Consider the following 8747-nt stretch of genomic DNA (forward strand, 5'->3'; position numbering starts at 1 on the left):
GAGATAGAGGCCTTGGTGTACACATACTGCACAGTACGCAGTGTGATATCCATCGGAATTCAATAAGATACCTTGAAATAGTAATTTAATTGGGAAATATTTTTTAAAATCTTCCCTTGAGGAATTCACCGTATTTCTTTGTCCATTCACTGCCTTTTCCAGATCCAGCAAAATCTATGTGTAGAGTAATAAGGGATTAGCAGGAGGATTTTGCATAGTGGGTTGACTACCACTCTTAGAAAAAGATGCATGAGGTAGACATGTGTATGACCTGAGAGTGGAATGTGGACCACAAAAGAGAGGTGGCAAGTGGAAGGGCCCAAGAGAAACAAGTGAGCAGGAGCTGTGGTGTGAACAAGATCACTCAGGGAGGGATACACACTCTGGTCTTCTTAAACAAGACAGTGAGTGATGTGAGTAGAAAAAGGGTTCCTATGTTCACCATTTTTCCTCACGCTACACCTGGGACTAATCTCCGATGTGTGTTTTCCACACAATTGTGTATATCATCCCTTGGGAATTAGGTCCTCCTGCCCACATTGGTAACTTGTGTGATCATTTCTCCCAAACTGACTCCCTTTATATGCCCCTCCTGTCCCCACATCCCTCCAGTGCTGCCTGCCCTTCCCTTTTGAGCCAGCTGTTTGCACCACAAGTTTGCCACAGGGTCCACATTTAGGAACCCAGACTTAGACACCATGTGCAATATGGGGAAGGAAGTAGAATCAGGTGCTCAAAATCATTAAGTATCAACACTTCAGGGACAGGATCTTCATAATTCCTGTACCTTTCTTTTTTATTATAGAAAAATATTTTAATGTAAAAAAGATGAGCATTTAATAGCTTAATGAAATACAAACTGTTCCTATACCCAGTACCTTCACTGTTATAAGAACTGCTAATCCTTCCCCAGGTTCTTAGAATCTGGGTACAAAATTATGTAAAGTATCCACTCCATGAAAATACATACCTAAAAACCAAGTGGCAGCAACTGGGAAATTAGGGAAGACAGAGGGACTCAAGCAGCAGAGGATACTGCACATTTTCTTGGAAAATTCTAAACTCTTCTCTGCTTTCCAATGTTTCAGTGTTCCTCAGTCCAGGTTAGTATCTCCTCTTAGCTTCTCTTTGCCACCCAGTCCTGTTTTCCAGCCATCACCACATTGCGATGATTATCTGCCTTGCAAATGTAACATTTTCTCCCTAACACTGCCATGTTTTATCTGCTTTAGAAGATGGCAACTAATGGCTTTCAATGAAATCACCATGATTTAAAACCACACATTTTCCATGTGGTAAAACTTCTAACTACTATCATTGCACATTCACCAATTCACTTAAAAGTTTGGTTTAAAAATACATTATAATAGAGTCAAAAGAAGAAAAGGCACTTAATACTGCAATTTCCAGAACATAATTTGTCTGTCTTCCCCGCCTGTGATGGCACTGCTACACTGTTCATTCATCCATATGCATGTCACAGCACCGCTGTGGCCCTGTATTCCCTCTCTGATTTTTGCTCCAAGGAGGTCCCAGACCAGCAGCTCACCAGATTCACTTCCAGACAGAACAGAATTTCTATCCCAGATGAAGCACCTCTGGGGCTGGTCTGATGCCATGGAGAAGATGTGCATTCCTGTCTGCACATTGATCACATTCAGACAGCCATCCACCCCTGTGCTGAGAATGTGGCTACTATCTGGGCTGAAAGCAGTAGCACATACAGCCCCCGAATGGCATGGGATCTGGTGCAGTAAGGTGGCTGTAGTGAGGTCCCAAATAGTCACAATGCCTTCTTTGGTGCCTGAAGCCAGCAGTGTGCTTGCTGCATTTAAATTGATTGTAGCTACACTGACATCATGTTCCAGCTCAGCCAGCAAATCAAACTGGTGTCTTTCGGTGCCGGGCATTTCTGCAGGGACACCAGACCACACCTTCACTGTAGAGTCCCACAATGCAGAATATAGCCTGTTGTCATGCCAACAGATCTGACTAACAGCATCATCATGCCCCATTAATGTGTCTTGTCATCTTCCAAATGCTATGGAATAAAAATAGACATTATTGTCCCAAGAAGAACTTATGACAATGGCATCTCCTGGTAAAAGGAAACAAGACGATAAAGCCATATTCGAAAATGATATACTTCTTTGTAGCATTTTGGATTCTTTAGAAAACATCTTCAAGGTGGAATCTTGTGATGTTTTGAAGACTGAAGACCCATTGCAAGAGACTGCTATCCCTGTAACTGCCTCTTTGTGGATTTTATACTGCTCACATAACTGCAGCTTGGTGATGTTATTCCACGCCAGCGTTTTCCTTTCTTCAGTCAAGTCTTCAAAGGACTCTTCATCTGGAGAAACTGGGGAATCTGCTATAGAAGCATTATAACTGGAGGTCTGGGACATATTTTTAAACTTGGAGGTGATCTTTTGAGGATGTGGTGTTACAAACAGCTGTTTTGGTGTCTGCCCAAATTCTAAGATCTGGGTTAGCATGGCCACTTTCTCAACAGGATCTTCAATGCTGTTTAAATCTACACCTCCTTCATAGGTCAGGGGATGAAATACATTATGGGCTCCAACAGCATCATTCCCGTTCTGCTTGTAGCCAAATACGAGATCGATCCATTCATGAAGATGCTGTGATACATAAGTGCTTTCCAGTGCACCCTTGCTCTTCTGGAGAAAGTCTTCAGGACTTGAGGCCCACAGGGGAAGCTCAACATCATTAACCATCTGCCCTCCTTTAAAATCCGTTACACCATCCAAACAGTTTTTCCAGGTTTCTGCAATACTGTTGAACATTCTATCTGCATTATCAAATCTTCCATTCTGTAGGCATAGCATATACTCTCGTGCGATCCTAACAAGGTAAAAGAGCACATAACCTGAGGAAGAGTAGTGACTTCCATACATGAATTTTGGCTCAGGCATTTCCTGGTAACGAGTCAGTAGTCTCTCCAGCCGTTCCTTATTCAGGGCTCCCACTGGCTTACTAAGGTCCCTGAAGTTTCCTGGATTTGATAAATCTAAATCTGGGCTGTAATAGTCACTTATTATCCATGGAAACACTGGGTACTGGGAGAGGTCATTGCAGCTGCGGTTGGCCAGGTTGTTGAGGTGGAGCAGGTACTGGTAGTTGGAAAGGTGGCCTCACTGCCACTGCAGCATGTAGCTCTCAGCGGTGTGTTCTACAACATGGTGCTCTGGGTATGTGGCAATATAAAAGTAGAGGTCATCTCTATCTTGAGGTTCATAGAACTTTAGATAGATGTCAGAACACAGATCGTTTTCTGTGCAAAATACTTCCAAGTCCAAGGGCATAAGGCCGTGCCTCCTTTTGTAAATGCAGCAGACATCTTGGAGTGTAATTTGGACCACAGGTTTTGGGTACCCACTGTGAGGCTGAAAATACAGGTTGGTGTCTGTGATGCACACATGTCCAGGATTTGTCACCAGGGGAGTCACCATTTCTGCTTTGCATTCTATATGCAGCTTTTCAGAAACACTCTGGAATCTGTTTTTGTCAAATGATGTCCTAGCCAAGCGTGACTGCAAGATAGCTGTTATCATGGCAGTTTGATCACCAAGTTTGTCAAGGCAAGAGGCTCTGTGAAGCTGAAGCAATGTCTCCACCACGTCTTCTACCTTCCCTGAAACATCCAATTCAAAGACATATTCCATTTTGCCCCTTTCTTTTTTATATGGTGCAACAATATTATGTTCTTTAATGAAATATACCTGACTAAAAATGAGTGAAATCCCTGCACATTTTGCCTTTGCAGAGTGTCTATTGGCCATGTTTTCTCCATGCTTTCCTATTTTTATACAATCTCTCAAAGGAATCTTAATAATGGGCTGGGATATTGCATCTGGTTCAAAAATCACTGATTTTGAACATATTTTTAAGGAGCCTCTGATTTTCCTTTCATCATTGCTGCCTCTGTGCTGAATATGATTAGCTGTATGCTGTTCAAAATAGTATTCCTCTAAGTTGAGCAGCAGCAAGGAAAACCTCTCCTTGGAGTAGAGCTACTTCCTGTACCTTTCTGCTTGCTCATCATATAGCTTTCCTTTTTTCTAAATTGAGGAAGTATGTCAGCTACCCAGAGAAGTAAATGTTGCCACAAAAGAAATGTATGCATACACACTTCCCAGATAAGGAAATTACACTTTAAACAAAAGGACTCCATTTGTCTTGTTATAAATGACATTCAGAATTTTAATGTTGACATTCAAATATCTGCATGACTGCTATATATAAAAGTAGCAGCCAAAATCAAATAATTCGACCCATTGCTCCAGCCTGTTCCATTCTGCTGAGTCTCTTCTTCTACACTCCCTACAATCAATCTGAGGGACAACGCAATGACTTTTCTGATCACTACCAGGTAATACCATTTCTCTGGTGACCTTAGCATTCTATACAGTGAGTGTTTACTAATTTCTAGGTCCTGTCCATGGTGAACATTACAGCTCATATTTCTCAGTGTCACAATTTCTCACTTCCTTCAGCAGAGATGAGATGAGGCCAGTATATGCTCCTCCCCTTCTGTAACTACTTGTCTCCCAGGGTTTGATGATGAGAAAGTTTAAGAAGTCAGAGTCAGGAAAATTCTCCTTATCTGGGTGGAATTTAGCTACCATTTAAATTTGATTTTTCTCCATTGAGGTCTACAGCCATGCCTGGTTTGGAAAAGGAATGTTTGGAGTGACATTTTGCCTCCATGCAGATGTCTGGAAGGAATGCTCTCCCAGTCATAGCAACTTTCACTTTCTATTTATTTGCAGTTCAGACTTCTCCCCACCGTCTTCACCAAACTTCACAGGAGAGACAAATCAACATGCCCAGTGGCCTCTTTGAAGTGCCATCTCCTAAAAATGTCCAATAGGAATTTTACTCAGTATAAAATTTTCTCACCTGAAGTAACTTCATTTGCCAAAAAGGTGATTTTAATAAACTATAATTTTTGAAAACTTCTTTTTTTATTAGTTTAGAAAGCCTCTTATTTTTCAACAAAGGGGATTTTTTACATATAACATGGGTTATTTTAACTCTGGCAAAACAATTTTTATATGTTGAGATGTTTGTATACCATTCAGTATAAAAGTGTCATATGCATATTAGCCAATCACTTAACAGTAGGGCACATTCGAGACTGCTTGGTACTGAAGTATACTTAAATATAAGTCAAGAATCCAGGGACTTGGTATCAAAGGGGGGTTAGGGCCATATTAAAGGTATATCTAGGTTCATATTTGAACCTTATAATGTTATTTTTCTCTTAGTACTGCTAGTGAATGAAGAAAATCTCATAAGGTAACCAAATGAGAAGGAAAAGAATGAAAAAGGAAGTGAAAAACTAAGGGAACAAAAGATGGGATGTGAAAAGAAGAATTCTTATTTGATAATTACTCCTATTCATGATAGGATATATAGCATGACTTATTGAAAACATGTCCCAAGTTTCTAAAATCCTGCTCCTCTGCCAAAATCAATATCTTGGTTGATATTTCAGTTTAAAAAGGGATAATCCTTCTAAGTTGTTTATCTTTAGAGGGCAGCACTAAAAGAAATCAGTAGGCCTAATCCCTAAGAAAACTACACTTCTTGATTTTTACAATATTTTTAATCTTTTTAGTTAACTTTCAAATGTAAGTACAAATTTAAACCTAGACCTAATACAGTTTTCCCCTTTTTTTGCAAGTGATGTCACAAATCAATGTAAAATCAAAGATCCCAAGTGGTCGGTGGATAAAAATAATCCAAAGTGTTCTGAAGGGTGAGTAAGCAAGCCAGAAGTTCCACAGCTCTCAGTGTGTCCTGGGCAGATTCTGCCTGTCTGTGTATGTGCTGCAGAGCTGAGATGGAGCCTGGGACATCACTCTCGACCTCACTAACTACTGGAACCAGTGTTTTCATCTTAGTGGAAACGTTCAATTGCTTAACTGTGTATTTGAGGATTATTTTATGCTCTACATCATTTATGTTGTATTACGATGTATGTAGAAACAGTAACCTGTGACCTATGCCTTTCTATAACTTTAAATATATATATATATAAATGAATGCAATGTGCATAAATATTTTTTTAAGCAAATGTAAACTATTGCACTTTTTGCTAATGCCTCTATTTACTTGCTTTAACATAATGAATGAGCCAATAAACTTCTGTGTCCTGTGGAAAATATATAAATGTTATCTGATATTGCTTTTAGATGTTATGCTAATTAATGTTAAATCACAAATAAACAGTATTTTAAGTATATAAAAAAAGAATGTCCAGTTGGAGGGCATGGCTACATGTATATTCAGCGAACCATGAGCTGCTCTAAACATGACCCCTCCTGACTCCAAATTCCCCACACTCTACAACGTTAGTATACACCTTCTCAAGGGTAAGTGGAGAGAACTCACATGCCTGTGACCATTGGTAACACCCAGACGGGACAAGAGTATTGAGATGATATGAATAAATACTACATCAATGAATAGAAGGAAAACACAGTTTCCATTTTAATGTCCTTTTTGTTTTGTTTATCCAGACTATTTTCCTGAATTTCTCATCATCCCCAGGCAAGACAGGTGAGTGAGGACAGTGCTGTTTTAGTGAAGGCCAACTCCATCCTGGTGTTGCTTGGGTCATTGTCCACAGCCACTCTGCCAGGTGCACATCATCTCTGTGTTTTCACAGTTGTCTACCAATAAAAACACTCAATATGGATTTGGAGGCCAGGTTGCCTTTCAAGTATTCATGCAATTCCTTTTTAGACTTAGCTGAAATGTGCTGGGACATTCTTCAGAGTTGCCTTTGTCCATAATTGCTTGCTCCACAGATGACTGCAGGAAGGAAATACAAGAGAGAACACTAGTCAACAGCACTGGGATGTAGAATTTCCAGTAGATCTGAAAACAACTTTGATGCCTCTGAACAGCTGAATGGATAAAGAAAACTTGATATATGAATATATCCTCTCATAGTTACATTTTTGTCACTGGGATAAAATAACTCACATCCACAAATTAAAGTAAGAAAGCTTATTTTCGCTCACAATTTAGAGAAGGATTCAGTCCACAGACAGATGGCTCCAAGGCAGGAAGGGTATGGTATAAGGGTCCTTGGAGGACACATCATGGCGGACAGGAAGCAGGGAGGGAAGGGAGTAGCCAGGAAGAGAGATACACCCTTCCAAGTCATATCCTCAATGATCCACTGCTTCTGATCAGAGCCAACATCCTAGTAGTCAGTGGTTTAGTCCATTGATGAGTATAGTACCTCAGTGATCCAATCAGCTTCCAAAAGCTCCACCTTAGAACACAGGAGGCTTTGGGGGTACACTAGACATGAAAACCATTACATTCCACCCCTGGCCCCCAAAAGCCTCATATCCATCCCCGTAGGCAAAATGTGTTTAGTCCATCTCTGAGTAACCAAATTTTTAAGTTTTAGCATCAGTGAAAAGTCCAAGTCTAGCATCTCCTCTGAAATTCAAGGCAAACTCTTAGCTGTGAGCACCTATTAAAAAAAAAAACAAAGTGAAATATTTTCAGCATACAATAGCCCACTAAAACACTTCTCTCTCTTTTTTTTTTGGTACCAGGGATCGAACTTGGGACCTTGAGCTTTCGAGGCAGGAGGTGGTAAAACAGTTCTTTTCCTAAAGAGAGAATAAGGGGATAGAAAGGAATGGGACCAAAGAAAGACCAAAACCCACCAGGGAAAATATTAATTCCTATACCTGCACATCCAGCACCTAGGGGAAAGTATGGCAGGATGTGAGCTCCAAAGGGTTTGCATAGCCCTGCCCCTGTGGCACTGCCAGTTGCAGCCCTCATGGCCTCTGTCTAGGGGTGGCTCCACTCATTGACTATGGCTTCTCTCAGCAGACATTCCTTTGACCTAGCGTCTTCAATTTCCTGGGTCTCCACTGTACTTTCAGCTTCAGTCTCACAGCATTATACATTGCCCTCTCAGAGGTACACTGCCTGGTCACCCAGACCTTCTTCTGAAATCTAGGCGGAAGCCTCCCTGACTCTGTAACCCCTGCATTGTGCATGCACTGTAAAATCAGCCACAAGTGAATGATGCCAAGCTATGCCCCCAACTCAAGCAGTAGCCAGACCCTTTCAAAAATGGCTGCAGAGGCCTCTGAGTACCTGGATAATTGAGCACTCTGAGATGAATCTTGGGGAGTCAGTTCCTTAGCTGGCCATTCTTGAGTAGGAGACAGATGGGCCAGGGGACTCTCTTCTCAAATTATAGCTTTACACTTTTGCACCCTTAAGCCTGTGGAGGGTGAGGTCTCCTGATTCCCGAGATACTCTAGCCATCTTTCCTATTTTCTGATGCAAATACTTGGCTCCTTTTTAATGTTAATCTTTTCAGCAACCATGCTCCCCATGGCCCAACCTTGGCAGTTGCTACTGTTCTGATGAGATCACAGACATTTCAAATTATTTACCTTGGCTATTTGCTTGTGATACTCACTATAAACCTGGCTAAAGTCAGCCAGAAATATGCATACAGCAGCCTGAATATTGCACTGCTCTAAAATTTCCTCCACCAGGTTAATTAGTATACTGTCCTTAACCATTATCTCACAAAGTATCAAGCCATGGGAAAAAATGAATAGAAATTGTGTGCCAGGTTGTAACATGCATAGCCTCTAGGGTAAATGCCAATGGAAAACTTGGTCTCAAATGAAACCTTCCGAGCTTGGCCTTATTCTTTGCATTTCTATCAG

The 8747-nt window shown here is 40.9% G+C and overlaps 1 pseudogene; it reads right to left on the reverse strand.

The window, feature by feature from the left end:
- Window positions 1-1355: 1355 nt before the first annotated feature.
- Window positions 1356-4030, reverse strand: LOC101723161 (protein FAN pseudogene; annotated as a pseudogene).
- Window positions 4031-8747: the final 4717 nt, after the last annotated feature.

This window comes from Heterocephalus glaber, unplaced genomic scaffold, assembly GCF_053883595.1.
Source record: "Heterocephalus glaber isolate CG9 unplaced genomic scaffold, H.glaber_assembly_v1.0 deba00001765, whole genome shotgun sequence".
In the NCBI taxonomy this organism is placed as follows: domain Eukaryota; kingdom Metazoa; phylum Chordata; class Mammalia; order Rodentia; family Bathyergidae; genus Heterocephalus; species Heterocephalus glaber.